This window comes from Mus pahari, chromosome 17, assembly GCF_900095145.1.
Source record: "Mus pahari chromosome 17, PAHARI_EIJ_v1.1, whole genome shotgun sequence".
In the NCBI taxonomy this organism is placed as follows: domain Eukaryota; kingdom Metazoa; phylum Chordata; class Mammalia; order Rodentia; family Muridae; genus Mus; species Mus pahari.
In genome coordinates this window covers 60,978,714-60,995,102 of record NC_034606.1, presented here as the reverse complement: position 1 = coordinate 60,995,102, position 16,389 = coordinate 60,978,714, and the positions used below count along the sequence as shown (strand labels likewise).

At 39.2% G+C, this 16,389-nt stretch overlaps 1 protein-coding gene across 1 annotated transcript in view; it reads right to left on the bottom strand.

Annotated features, from left to right (window-relative positions):
* The window catches only part of Arid2 (AT-rich interaction domain 2), a 118,866-nt gene that overhangs the window by 66,581 nt on the left and 35,896 nt on the right, over window positions 1-16,389 (bottom strand). The gene's annotated exons all lie outside the window — the stretch shown is intronic.

Sequence of the window (16,389 nt, the reverse complement as noted above, 5' to 3'; positions counted from 1 at the left end):
TAACCCAAAATATCCAGGAAATCCAAGACACAGTGAGAAGATGAAACCTAAGGATAATAAGTATATAAGAGAGTGAAGATTCCCAACTTAAAGGGCCAGTAAATGTCTTCAAAAAAATTATAGAAGAAAACTTCCCTAACCTAAAGACAGATGCCCATAAACATACAAGAAGCCTACAGAACTCTAATAGACTGGACCAGAAAAGAAATTCTTCCCATCCCATGATAGTCAAAACACCAAATGAACAAAACAAAGAAAGAATATTAAAAGCAGTGAGGGAAAAAGTCAAGTAACATGTAAAGGCTGACCTATGAGAATTACACCAGACTTCTCACCAGAGACAATGAAAGTTAAAAGATCCTTGGCAGACATCATACAGACCCTAAGAGAACACAAATGCCAGCCCAGGCTACTATACCCAGCAAAACTCTCAATTACCACAGATGGAGAAACCAAGATATTCCATGACAAAAACAAATTTATACAATATCTTTCTACAAATCCAGCCCTACAAAGGATAATAGATGGAAAATGCCAACACAAGGAGGGAAAATATATCCTAGAAAAAGCAAGAAAGTAATCTCCTTTTAACAAACCCAAAAGAAGATAGACACATAATCATAAAAATAACATCAAAAATAACAGGAAGCAACAATCACTATTCCTTAATATCTCTTAACCTCAATGGACTCAATTCCCCAATAAAAAGAGATAGACTAATAGACTAGATATGTAAACAGGACCCAACATTTTGCTGCTTACAAGAAATGCACCTCAGTGTCAAAGACAGACGCTACCTAAGAGTAAAGGGCTGGAAAATAATTTTGCAAGCATATGGTCCCAAGAAATAAGATGGAGTAGCCATTCTAATATTGAATAAAATCAACTTTTAACCAAAAGTTATCAAAAAGGATAAGGAAGGATACTTTATACTCATCAAAGGAAAAAATCTACCAAGATGAACTCTCAATTCTGAACATCTATGCTCCAAATGCAAGGGCATCCACATTCACTAAAGAAACTCTACTAAAGCTCAAAGCATACATGGCACCTCACACAATAATAGTGGGAGACTTCAACACCCCACTCTCATCAATGGACAGATCAAGGAAACAGAAACTAAACAGAGACACAGTGAAACTAACAGAAGTTATGAACCAAATGAATCTAACACATATTTATAGAACATTTCATCCTAAAGAAAAGAATGTAACTTCTCAGCACCTCTCAGTACCTTATCCAAAACTGACCATATAATTGGTCACAAAACAGGTCTCAACAGATACAAGAAGATTGAAATAATCCAATGCACCCTATCAGCTCACCACAGACTAAGGCTGGTCTCCAATATCAACAAAAACAACAGAAAGCACACATACACACAGAAGCTGAACAATGTTCTACTCAGTGACAACTTGGTCAAGGAAGAAATAAAGCAAGAAATTAAAGACTTTTTAGAATTTAATGAAAACGANGACACATCATACCAAAACCTATGGGACACAATGAAAGCAGTGGTAAGAGGAAAACTCATAGCTCTAAGTGCCTCCAAAAAGAAACTGGAGAGAGCTTGCACTAGCAGCTTGACAGCGCACCCGAAAGCTCTAGAACAAAAAGAAGCAAATACACCCAAGAGGAGTAGACGACAGGAAATAGTCAAACCAAATAGAAAAAAGAACTATACGAAGAAATCAACAAGATAGATAAACGCTTAGCCAGACTAACCAGAGGGCACAAGACTATCCATATTAATAAAATCAGAACTGAAGAGGGAGGTAAACAACAGAAACTAAAGAAATTTTAAAAATCAACAGCTCCCACTACAAAAGCCTATATTCAACAAAACTGGAAAATCTGGATGGACAATTTTCTAGATGGATACCAAATACCAAAGTTAAATCAGGATCAGATAAACCATCTAAACAGCCCCATAATCCCTAAAGAAATAAAAGCAGTCATTAAAAGTCTCCCAACCAAAAAAAAACACCCCAGGACCAGGTGGGTTCAGTGCAGAATTCTATCAGACCTCCAAAGAAGACCTAATACCATACTCTTCAAACCATTCCACAAAACAGAAACAGAAGGATCACTACCCAGTTCATTCTCTGAAGCCACAGTTATGCTGGTACCAAAACCTTACAAAGACCCAACAAGATGGAGATGGAACAGTTTCTGTTTAATCAGGAACTTTTCACAATTTCCTTTCATAGAGGACTTCATAAGAGATTTTTTTTCTACTTCTATCATGCTTAATGTTCCAAATAGATTTTAAGAACTGGTTGAGTGCATATTACTTTTAGTTTCAGAAGTTATGTATATTTAAGAGGCATTTAACTATTATACATGATCTTGATGTCTTAAAAATGTCAATACTGAGTTGTATATCTTAAAATAAATTTTATTAGTTTAATAAAAATAAAAAATAAAAAACATTTGCCAGGCAGCGGTGGTGCACGCCTTTAATCCCAGCAGTTGGGAGGCAGAGGCAAGTAGATTTCTGAGTTCTAGGCCAGCCTGGTCTACAGAGTGAGTTCCAGGACAGCTACACAGGGCTACACAGAGAAAAGAAACCCTGTCTCGAAAAACAAAAAACAAAAACCACCACCACCACCACCACCACCAACAACAACAAATTAACTCAAAATATAAAATTCAATACAGAAATTATGCCATTCCAAAGTAAAATGACTTGTAAAAACTAATTTACATGAGTCTTGGTCATAGAGACCAGCATAGCAGTACTCCTGGCACACGGCTGGCAGGGAAGGGCAGGGGGATGAGAAGCTGGAAGACAGAGTGACACTGCCAAGCCCCAGGTTGGCATCAGTTCACTAGCCAGACCCTGCCTCATAAAACTTAGCCAAGCAAAACATAGGTAACCAGGAATGCTGAGGGAGAAGGATACCTTAGAGGGTTAGCGTTTAAAATACATGGAGAAATGAGAACATTAAGCACAAAACAGAAGAAGATCCTCTTCCATCAGGTAAAACAAAAGAACCAAATGGTTTATTTTTTTGTTTTTTGTTGTATTTGTTGTTTGACAGACAAATTCTTATGTAGCCCTTTTTGGCCTTGGATTATCTCTCTCTGCTAAAGAAAGATAACTCTGAACTCCAGTCCTTCTGCTTCTACTTTCCAAGTGTTAAGATTATTATACCCAAGGCTTATAATGACAGTGATCAAAAGCACTGTGTGTGTGTGTGTGTGTGTGTGTCTGCTTTTCAAGAACAATGTGTCTTCTGGGATTTATATACAGACAAAAATAAAGACACAAAAAATGTGACACCAGCAATCTATAAATCAGAGGCAGGGACCATTACAAAAGTCTCAGCGATCTCTCAGTTCACGAAGCAGGACAGACATACCAAGCACTTGATGTTAGTAAGGAGGAGTTCTGTTATAATAAATTACAAACATATACTTAAGCATGGTAGAAATAAATCTGCATTCAATTTAAATGAGGCAAAGAGAAAAGGGGTAAAAATTCAAATTAAAATATTAGATTTAAGTGCAAATATATTGCTAGTTGTATTAAGTATAGACTAAACTCTAGTTAAAAGACACAAGTTTTCCAACCACATAGTACATATGAACTACACATTAACTACATATGAACTACATATGAACTATTTAGTTATATGCTACTCATCCAGGAGATTACATTGAATAACCAAGGATAAGCTGAGAGAATTATGTTAATAGAAAACAAAGCAAAACAAAGCAGATATTAGCAAAATGCATAATGTCAGATAACACAAACTTTATAATGGTATTGTTCATTTTATCAACCTAAAAGACCAAAGTCCTAGAAGATACAGCTATAACTTTCACCTAACAAGAGCTTCAAAACATAAAACAAAATCTGACTGAACTAAATAAGATAGAAATGTAATAAAATATTTCACTGATGTCTATACTGTTTACAAAGCTGACTACACACATGCTATAAATGTGTGCTCAGTATTTAATGCAGAACATATTTAAGTATATATACAACATATTATTCTTCCCAGACAATGTCTATATTCTTCAAACTTAAATTATATATGTACTAATGTCTCCGACAATACAAGTTAGTTGGACAGCAGTAATAAAACAACTAGGAAATCTCTCTGTGTTTGGAAAATAAAGAATACACTTTTAAATTAGTCTAAGAACAAACAAATAATGTAATGCAAAAAAAAATGCTCTCAACTCAATAAAAGATTTTAAATTTGAGAGTATCAATTAGAACCTGTACCTAACAAAGGCATGGTCTGAAAATCAAGGGTGTGCTGATGAGACAGCTCAGTCTGTAAAATGGCCAACATACAAACACAAGGACATGAGTTCAGATCTAAGCATCCATGTACAAGCTGAACATACAGGCATGGACATCTGTACCCACAGTGATTGAGGGGAGTGGGAGGTAGTGAGCAGAGACGAGGAGACTCCCAGAGCTCATTAAGAGGCAGCCTAGATAAATTAATGAGCTCCAGGGTAGGAGTGACCAAGGAAAACCTCTGATAGTTTCCTCAGGCCTTCACATGCCCATACAGGTATCCTACACAAACCATCCACAAATATACAAAGCATATTCACATACACTAGACAAATGTGTACACAACACAAATAGACTAAAATACCTACAGGAAAACAACAAAGAAAAAAGTAGAAATAAATGAAACACAAAACCATATATAGAAAGAAGATGAACACAGTCCAAAGTGTTTCTTAGTAAACATTTAACAAAACTGACTACCTTCTGGTAAAACCAATGGCTGGATAAACAGAATACTAACAATCAATATTAATATTGAAAAGGGTGGGCTGGTGAGATGGCTCAGCAGGTAAGAGCACCCGACTGCTCTTCCGAAGGTCCTGAGTTCAAATCCCAGCAACCACATGGTGGCTCACAACCATCCGTAACGAGATCTGGCGCCCTCTTCTGGAGTGTCTGATGACAGCTACAGTGTACTTACATATAATAAATGAATAAATCTTTAAAAAAAATAAATAAAAAGGTACATCAGTCACAGCTCCTGTAGCCGCAGTACTTGGCTAGCATAACTATTTTAAAAATCTGTAATTATAAGCCTCCCCACCAAGAGAACTGTCTATGTTATAAATCTTTGCCAGTGGGAATCCATCTAATATGGAACACACACACACACACACACACACACACACACACACATACATATATATATATTTCTAAAGGAGAGTGTAAGAGGTCACCATAACCCTACTTACTAAGACCTTAGAGGGGAAAAGGCCAAATTATCTGTAACATAAAAGTAAATGAGCTACAGGCAAAATGTGAGGAGACACACACACACACACACACACACACACACACACTCACACACACATTAAAATAGCATGAAACTATGTGTATGGGTCTAAACCTGTGTTTTCCTCAAATTCAAATTAAAAAGTTCGACAGGTTTGAAACCGTTGCAAGAACAACAGAAGTTGAACGCATCCCATACAAAATGGTCAGATAGAACAGGGCTCCAGAGGCACACTGCAGGGAGAGCCCAGAAGCAGTGACTTAGCCCCACTTCTACAGCAATGCCTGGGCTCCACTGCTCCACAGCAATTATGGCGGTCAGCTGAGGAGTTACTATGAGTCTTTTCCAGCCAGTAATTTCTCCAGTCAATTCTTTTGCCATCGAGGTTTGCAGTCTACTGATACTCTTGAGAAAAGGCAGGAAGGAACATTTTAAGCACTTCTTAGGTATCAAGTAAGTACCTGCTGAGAAGACAAGTCAAGTCCTGAGTGAATGACATTTATTTTCTGTATTTAAAACTGTCTCATTTGCTAAAGACGTAGCTCAGCTAATGGAGTACACTGCTGAGCATGCACAATGCAAACATTTACAGGGTGTAGTGGTGCACACCTGTAATCTCAGCACTTGAGACGTAGAGGGAGAAAGATCAGAGGTTCAAGACCAGTCTAAGACAATCTTTGATTTGTCTAGTTTCTCCTGATAAGTCATGTTATCTGAGTTTTGACTCCTGTGAAGTGAATTTTAAATTTATAACATTTTAATGTACCTCATTTAGACAATGTAGGGAGATCTAAGTTTAACTCATTCACCAATAACAAAGGAGACATTCACATTAGCCTTTGGTATTTCATTCTTCAATGAAAATTAATACTATATAGAAATCCAGTATCTACAGGCAAAATATTGTCAGAAAAATCCACTGCTTACAAATAAAATATTAGATACAAATACAATGACAGGGTTTTAAAAATTATGAAAGTTTGCATTTTTAAATATATTTTGAGCTTCGATTTGTCTAAGTTTTGGTAGCTTTATACCCTCAAAATCAACAAAGTTCAAATTAAATAATAGAATATTTGAATATACTTAGCTGTTTTACAAAAGAGAATTTCCTATTAAGTAATGAAATTGATCATTTGGATTAGGGTGTAGCCTAATGACCGACACTAGCCTAGCACACACAAATCCTGGATTCAATCCCCTATTCTACTTAAGTAGACATGGTGCATCTGCCTAGGGCCGAAGAATGAGGGTCTGAGAGATCAGAACAAGCCGGGAGCGCCGCCTTCCCTAAGAGGATGTCAGGGTAAGGGAGGGAGCAGTGAATATTAGTAAGAATGCTCATTTCGGGCTGGTGAGATGGCTCAGCAGGTAAGAGCACCCGACTGCTCTTCCGAAGGTCCTGAGTTCAAATCCCAGCAACCACATGGTGGCTCACAACCATCCGTAATGAGATCTGGCGCCCTCTTCTGGAGTGTCTGAAGACAGCTACAGTGTACTTACATATAATAAATAAAATAAAAAAAATATTAAAAAAACAAACTGGATGTAGGGGACTGGAATGATGGCTCAGCAATTAAGAGCACTGATTGCTCTTCTGAAGGTTCTGAGTTCAAATCCCAGCAACCACATGGTGGCTTACAACCATCAGATACCCTCTACTGGTGTGTCCGAAAACAGCTGCAGTGTACTTACATATAATAAATAAATAAATCTTTAAAAAAAAATGCTTATTTCATAGGTCTTTATTAGAGGCACCCTTTAATTTTCTCTATGGAAACTTCTCACCAAGATGTAAGATAGGCCTGTCCTACCTGTGTGCCCCATGAATGAGGAGATTTATAGCCACCATCACTTCAAGGAAACTCCACTCCAGCTGCAAAGACAGTGCACCAGCTGCTTCCTCAGGAGGCTTTGCTCTGGTCAAGATCACTCCAGGCAACACAGTGTCAGTACACTCTGGGTGACCCTGCTCCCCTTGCAACTATTGTTAGTTAGGACAAATGTCTAAGGGGATGCATCTTCCCAGTGAATCAGCAAACAGCTCATGATTGGTGTGATGTGAAACTCATGAGGGGTGCATCTGAAAGGTGTTTAGTGGAAGCTGGAGGAACTGGAAGCCATGCACATGCAAGGCTGAAGGACTACAATGACTAGCTCAGTACTGGCTTCCTTCCGTTCTCTACATAAGAGGCTCGCTACTCCTCTGTGCTGGGTTTGTCTGACATTCTCCTTTGCCCACCATGTTGCAATGTTAGGCTCAATAAAGCCCCTGCCTGACTGGTCTTTAGCTGCCTACTTGTCTTTTTCTCAGGGTGGACTGAGATGGTGACACTAAGAAAAAACTCTGGGCTTACAGGCCCAGTCAGAAGATGCCTCTGACAGCAGTTGGAAAGTGACTACCAAGACCAAATGCCCACAGGACTCCTTAGGGTCACATGCCCTCAGCTCAGTCAGGATTAAGGGTTCCACAGAGCCTCCAGGACCAGTGTCTATGCGAGCACCATGACAGTGGGAGGTGACAAGAGTTAAGCTAAGGAATAAATGCAAGTGGCTATGATGAGCCTAGCCACTAAAGAGTCCCGGGCGAGCCAGCCAGCCACTAAGCAGACACAGCAAGGATGACAGCATCTGAAGCTCGCAGCTACCAAATGCAGCTACCATATGTAGAGCTGTGAACTTCCAAGAGCCAAATTTGCTCTGACCTGCACAGCTAGATCTCTCTAAGTTTTAGAGCTCAGAGTGACAAGCCCTGAGCCTCCATGCTTATCGAGCCCAGCCCTGGCACCCAGCAAGTCAGAATGTTGACCCTGAGAGTGGTTTCTTGTCTATTTGCAACTTCTAGCAGAACAAAGCAAATGGATTTTCAGTCAGACACAAAAATAGCCCATAAGCTTTGCACATATATCCACTTCCCAAAATGGAAGGAAGAGTAACACACAGGAGTGGGGGAAGGCCAAGACAGACTCATACTGTAAAACCTGTTCTGAGAAGAACACAAAGAAAGCAGAATACAGATGATTTGTAAAGCAACTGAATTTTCCTGGTAATAAGCCCCTCCCTCAACTTTTTTCCTATGCACATGTCACCACAAAAACTAAATTCAAACCTCGCAAGTTCTTTGTCTTAAGTGTGGCCATGTGACTAACTTTTGAGCACAACAGTTAATGGCAGTGGCAGGATCCTGCTTGTGAGACGGCTTACATCTTCCTGTATCTCGTCTTCCTCACATTCCCCTCGGCGAAGCTGATACACACACTAAAACAGCCATCCAGGGTTGCTTAGCAGCCTTGGCAATGGGCATATCCACAGCATAGACTTGAGATAGAGGAGCATGGACTCTGAGCATCACACTCATAAAGGAGGATTCAGAATCTGTGGGTTCACATAGGACCCTTGCTATGAAGCATGACATGTGGACAAGAAGTCCCAACAAGATGTGCGTGACTGGAGTTGGGAAGCAACAAACTAAGCACTCAAACTCCCAGACTGGGTCACACCAGCTCCTCAGACCATCCGCACAGTTGCTGCAGTTTGAAAAGAGAATATGAGATTTCTAAATTTGGGAACATTAAACTTTTGAATCCATAATATAATAAAATTTCAGTAAAAATACGAATTTTATTTTATAGTACAAAGGCATTTAAGTCATATTCAGATTTTAAGAATTCATGACTGCTTAATTAAATTTGTACCATTTCATCATTTCCATTGTGCTTCATCATATTCTCAATTCACAAAATTGCTCTCTAAAAACATTGTCCAATGAAGTAGGAGGAAAACAGCCCTGGAAACAGTACCAAAACTGGCCGCTTGGATTCAGACAGCCCCGAGAGAAAACTGACTGCAATAACAAAGAACATGAGTACCGCGGAGGTAAGCACGTCTGTGGGATGACTTCACATACATCAGAAATGGAAAACGCAAAGCAGAAATCAAGTGTAATTATTTTCCTAGATGAGGTCATCAAAACGACAATTCATCTTGAGTACCACTGTACAACTGCAGTAAGTGCTGACACTAACCAGTCCCCAGTCTCCAGTCCCCACTGTGTGGTACCGCAGCATGGGCCATCACTTAAACCAGACCTGGGCTTTTCCAAAGCAGTCTTTGGAAAAGTCCTATAAATTTAACAGCATCCTACCTCTTAGTCCCTTATATATGGAAATAAGCACATTTTATTCAACAGCTGATACAAAACAAAAATAAAAGATTTCAAGTTAAACCTATCACAAAGGAGGAGATTGTTTACTTAACTGCCAGAATGCTTATGAGCTATTACTAGTCTCTTAACAAATGAAGCGGCTGGAAGCTGCTACTAACAACAGCCCCCTATCAAAGGACATACACTGCCCCAGAGTATCAGTTAGTGACAACTGAACTGCAGGTCCAACTTCACTTAGTGCTGAACAGGACACTGCTGTACAAAGCATAAGTCAGTCCACAAACATTGGCAGCTATGTATGAGAGAGACAGCAACTCCCAGCTACTGACTTATCACACGTGAGTTTGGTCACAGCATTAGTGTAAGCACACCAAGAGGACAACACAAACGCAGTTCCACACTCTTCCCCCACAGGATCAAGTGAATGGACCAATGCATCACCTTTCTTTTGACCATCAGAAAATCAGCTAACAGACTATTCCCTCCTAAGAAGACAACTCAGTGGCATTTGAAGCACCACTGTATCTTTGTACTATTTCCTTGTGCCAAAAGTGAAATTTTATCTTCATTAAGCAATGACTCCAACCACTGATCTGTTATACCCTCAAGAGTTTTTCCTTTTTTTATTTGATATAAATACCAACCCCATTTCTGTGTGTTGGGGGGGGATACTTAGCTTCTTTTACTTAGCATAGGAGGTTTGTTCATTATGTTTTATTACAGAATAGTTCTACTATATGTACATAGCACACTTTGCTTATTCATTCTTACGCTGAGCATATGAGTTAATGCTACCTTTTGGCTACTGCTGAACAGTCTGCTTAATATCAATTTTCAATTCTTTTGAGTACTATCTAAAAATAGAATTAGTAGGTCACATGGCAATTCTTTTTTGGAAAGCAGTTAAAGAGTATTTTTTAAAATCATATCACTGCTGATGAAAAATAAAATCTGACCAAATAGTATTAATAAAAACATCAGTGTTGCTTTAATAAGACATGGAGAAATGAAAAGTGCTATCTCTTTTTGAAAAAGACTCTTGCATCCTTGTCATTTTATATCAGAATATACATTCCAAAGCTTGGTCACAGACTACATTCAAGAATTTATCTACACTCCTTCTCTTTCCATGCACCTTTCTCAAGGACTCTTAAGAACAGGCAAGATTTGTCCCTTTACCAAAACCACCAAATGTACTTTCTCTAGTAATGAATTAGGAATAGAAAAGCTTTATCTAGTATGAGAAAAACAAGGACATTTATAAGCATGAATTATGATAATACATACTTACAAAAATTATAAATTTAAGGATTTTATAATATTCTTCCACAGAGCTATACAATATTTGGTATTTTAAAAAGTAGGTTAAAGATAACTTATCTTTTTACATTACTATATTATTTTCTTGGATCTTCACATTAGGGTATTTAAAGATAATAAAATACAAGACCTAGGTACCAGTAAATTATGTTAGTCTGTGACAAGGGGCTTATATTTAGACCATGTAAATCACAGTCAATACTCTTTCAAGTCTCATAAGTTAGCAGACAAAAATAATTTTCCCTCATACCATAGAAAGAGAAAGGGATTCTGTTGCCTCTTCAAAAACCACTCCAGTGACCCCTCTCGCCTTGTATGCAGGACAAGAGGACAGTGGTGGTGGCTTGCTAGGGAGTCAGTGTTCAAGTTCACTATGAGGTCGGTTACCAAAACCTTTGAATAAGCACAAAACCAAAGATTAAAGAACTTAAAACCTTTCCTTCATTCAAAGCTAAGGATGCGATAGAAGCAGAGTTCAAATGTCTGACCGTCCAGCTCTTGCTTTTCTGCATTTCTCTACAGCTTGCTGCCCTCATCTTAGTTTCTATCATCTCTATTCCAAATGGAAACCTTTCATAATGAACTTTCCCATACTAATTACCTGTACTAATATCTCACAGTAGGTTCATCTTTTTCATTCATCTGTAGTGCCTTCAGACTTAATGTCCCCTCCTGCGTGCTGAGGGAGCAGGCAGTGAGTCACTGTCCTGCTGAGTGGCAGCCTCTAAGGGCACACCAAAGTCACTGCACACTTCTGTAACGGCCCTTCTCAGTCATTCAGCTCCATACTCACACACATGTACATGTATCTCGTGTGTTAACACTGTACAGACACATGGTACTGACAGCTGTCTACTGTATAATTCACTTTCATATGTGTACACTAATTTCACAAACACTATACAGCATGTGATGTTGATACAGTTCCTTATTCTTTTTACTTGGACCATAGTATTCTAAGTCATTTTAGACATTTAAGCTACTTCTTGAGATTTTTTAAAAAATAATATAAATAAAACTGTCATAAATATTTATATGCCTACATCTTAGATATTTTCTACAATTTCTTTGGAATAAATTTCCATTCTTTAAAAAGCAACTTAGTAACCTTTATGTGGACAGAAACTTCCCCATATTTACAAAACAGTGAAGCAGCTCAGAAAGTGCTAAGAAGTTCTGATAGGAACTATTTAAATGTACGAATTAGGCAAATCAGCTATAATTTAAAATGCTAGGTCATTACAAAGTGAGTTCAAATCAACCCTGAACTACATAAGGATATTTGTTCCAAACCTCCAAGGAGGGGGTCAGAAGGATCTCTCCGAGTGTGAGGCAGCCTGGTCTAGTCTACATTTCAAGTTCCAGGCTAGTCAGAGTTACAGAATGAATCTGGGTCTCAAGAAGAGAAGAACTGGGGGTGCAGCTCAGTGGCAGAGTACTGGGCAGGCATGTGTAAGACCCTGGATTTGACTCCCTGCCTAGAAACAGTGGGAAAGCCAGTAAACATGAAAGAACTCCATAAAAGTACACAGAGATAAAGGAAACTACTTAATATCTTATTAGCACATCCTAATTTCACACACTGAACTTCCATTTTTATAAATGTACCTAATGTATCTTGATCATATCTACACCATGTTCCGCATTATCCTCTTTTGCTTTCTATTTATGCTAAATAAACTAGGATTTTTTTCTTTTGCATAAAAAGGATTCCATGGTCAATTAACATAGACAATATACTGCTTTTCAAAGGTACCTTTAAATAGGGACTTCTGAATTTCTTAATTCACACTGTACACAGTGTAAGTCTGTACACAGTGACTCTGACTACAATACAATAGAAGCTTTTTTCACATTCATGGATAGAGTCTCCCTAAAATTCCTGCTCTACCCCAACTGTGAAATTCTGTATTTAGAAGCAGGAGATCAGAGTAGCTCAATTAGCAATGAGCAGAGCTAGCCTACACTATTTAATTCCCATCCCAACACAACTGTGAGGAGCTTTTTAAATCAATCAAAGGAATAAAAAGGACTCCTCAGAAAAACTGGCTTAGAGCAGCCGAGGTCAATGTCCTTCGTTTAAAGATAAATCTAGTTATACTCTGTGTTGGTAAAGACTGGTGACATTATGGTATTTATTTTTTAAATGTGACAGCTTAAAATTTAAAGGCTTACCTATACTGAGCAAAGTATTGACATTTCATGTATTTTTCTTATAAATTTACAAATATTATATAATGTATGGACCAGTCCTTTCCTATGTAACAAGTCCTTCTACAGAAGTAGCACAAGTTAAGCTTTAATGCATTAAGAGATGCAGGTCCTTGAGATTGCACATGCGTGTGCACACATGTGCATGTGTGTATGAGTGTGCAAGCATCTGTGTCTGTCTATGGCATATCAACTTTGTAATTCATACCCCCCAAAGGTCCATGTGCTAAAGGAATGTAGCATCATGTAACCTGCTGAGCACTTAGCTCCCAACAATAACGACTTTGAGACTAATTATTTACTAACAAATGCCTAGGCCTATCCTAACTTTGTGTTCATTCTCTGACTAGCTTGTAACTTATTTAACCCATTCAAACTACCCAATGTCTTCTGCATGGTGATATATCTCTCCTTTAGTCCTGGCCCCCTTCTTTCTCAGTGTCTTCCTCCATGTCTCTCTGACTAGCCCTCATCCCTCCCCAAGGCTCCTACTTCTGTCATTCTTCCTTCCACTCTCCCATCTCCTAATCCCTGCCTCAGCTCATTGGCTATGAGCCTTTTTAGTGACAGGCAATGCTTAAGAGATCCTCTCTACAGCATCAGAAAGTAGTTGAAGCTTTAAGATGTCAGGCCTAGTGGGGAGTCTTATACTGTATCCACCCTTCTGTTTGTGATAATACAATGGCTGCCTAGGTCCTGAGAGAAAGTGAGGTGAACAGTTCGAAACAGCGGCACAGTGACATTACATCAGGCTGCTGTGCAAGGGCTCCATGACTACAGAACAGCAAGATCACAACACAGTCTGATAATTACAGTGGCTACTCCGTGACTAACACTATGAATTAATAAGCTAGACAAAGAAACAATTCTTGTCTCAAGTGAACAGATACAGAATAGCACAAGATTCATTATGCTACTGAGAATGACCTACAACTTAAAACATATAAATGGCATATTTTACAGAATTGGCCATTTTATCTTTTGAGAGCATGGTTCACAGCAGTTAACTCATACTGCAGAATGGGACCCATGAACAAGGAGGAAGTCCTGAACTCTCAAGGGCACGAGTACCACTGGCTCGAAGGTTGGAAGCTGTGGGGGAACCCTGCTAATCAAGGGTCGCAGTCTACGACTGTCCAGAGAGGTCTCTTGAGCTTGGTGCAAAATGGAAGGCTCCCTTTATAAGCAGGGCTTCTCCTTCTTTTACCTTGGCTGGGGATCGTGACCCCCCCCCAACCCTCTCCACTTGGGGAAGGGTGAGCAGTTTTTGTCAGACCTCCAAATTCAACTCCCTCTCTCCCCCACACCAACCGGCCCACCAAGTACCTGGCATTCCTAGAGTGCCTCTCCACACAAATGAAGTACACGTCCACCCTGGATAAAGGTATGTGCACAAGCTAAGACTGAAGTGGAAACTGGAGAGTTCTTTGGAAAGTCGGTTGGATGGTGGTTTGCTGGGGCAAACAGGTGAAGGAACGTTTCCTTAAAGTGGACACAAGTGTGAAAGGCTAAGGCAGACACGTGAAGCAGACACAGGAGAGAAAGCAAGCATGTGACTCATGATGAAGGATTCTTTGCTAACAGCATGAATGTATTAGCCCGCCTTACATTGCGTAGTCGAGCTGCATTTGACTGATCTGCACAGACCCTGGCTGATTGGATGCAAGGCACATGGAGGACAGTGATGTTTGGAGGGTATAAATACAACTCCAGGAAGTGACGGAGACATAGCTCCGCTTGCCAGTACAGCTAGCTGTGCAATGCTTGTGGGTCTTCATTGATCTTTACTTCCCTGAGAGTGGCGCAGCCAAGAACTTCTCCTGGTGTTCCTGTTGGTCCCTCCTGCTGACTGGAGCCAAGGCTGAGGCCTGGCTTTCTCTGCTAGCTTGTGTCACCCATTGCTAACCAGATTCTACCAAATTGGACTACTGGCGTATCCATGAAGTGTTTGCAAATGAATCAAGCTGCCACTGCATGCTAACCTGTGAAATGAACTGCAGATTTCCAGACAACACAGACAGAAGTTGCTCCAGAAAACCTTTCTAATAAGGTCCACTCCCCCCACCCCCACCCTGGTATCCTTTCTTTTCCAATACCTCTGGTGGGTGGGGGTTACAAGGAAGTTTAAAGCATTTAAGAACCATCATTAAAAATAAGATTTAAAAAAAAAATTAAATGAGACCTTCTAAGAGCTGCTTCCTTGAAGTCTGCCGGAGCTGTTTCATTAAAGACTGTTGGAGAAGTTCTTCGTATAAAAGATATTAACACTAAGATCCTCCGACAAGGCGGGTCTCTCTGTCTGTCTGTCTGTCTGTCTCCCTCTCTTCCTCTCCCCACCAGCACTTGCTCCCAGGTGGACTAGGATCCTGCCTACTCTGGACTCCACTTCACCTTTCCAGTCCAGTGTACAGCTGCATCTGGACACCAAGTAGGAGAAAGCGAAGGACGCAAACCACAGCAGGACCCCAATATGCATCCAAAAGGACACCATTACTTGAGAATCAGACTTTCACTTGCATTTCAAATGTCATATATCTGACATCACACTGGTTATCAGTGTTCATCTCTTTAGCTTTGCTATTGTCTTTGACATTTACCAAATCATTTAATATAATGTTTCAACTATGATTTGGTAAAAGTCAAAGACAATAGCAAAGTAATTTAAAATCTTTTAATGATAAAAACTTTTTTTATAGCAAACACTTATAAGGTGACTATTTTCTTTTCTCTTGTCCTTTCCTCTCCGCTCTCATGTCTTTCCCAGGGCTGTAATCACAGGCATGTGCTGCCAGGTCTGGGCTATGAGATACTGGGCACTGAACCCAGGGCTCTGTGCAGGACAGGCAAGGAGTCTACTAGATGAGCCACCTCCCTAGCCTCAAATTGGTAATCTCATAAATTACATTCTAATTTAGGGTGATAGGGTCTAAAGATAATGTTTTAAAGTACAATCTATTTTGAGCTGTAATTATTACAACATTTTTAGTATTGACAATATTTGATATATAAAGTACATGGCTCAAAGACTATCAGAAGTTAGTTGGAACAGTGTGTTGGATGGCATTGGGTGATACACATTAACAATTATGAGGATAATTCTACTCTCTGAATCAATAATATACCCAACTAAGAATCTAGAAGGAGAAAATAATCATTAAATAAAAACTTAAACATACAAAAAAATGACATTAAAGCACATGGTAATTTAAATAGTTAATGACAGAAATATAGATATTAAGTTAGTTTAAAAGCTAGTTAATGATATGGAAAAGTTCCTGAGTATATATTTAAAAACCCAAGTAATTCTTATTTTAAAACACATACTTTTGAAAATGTCTAGGGGGTGGAAAGCACACCTCATTAAGAATGATTCTTTCAGAATTAGAGAGGCAAGTGTAATTAGTAGTTTCTTCAGATTTT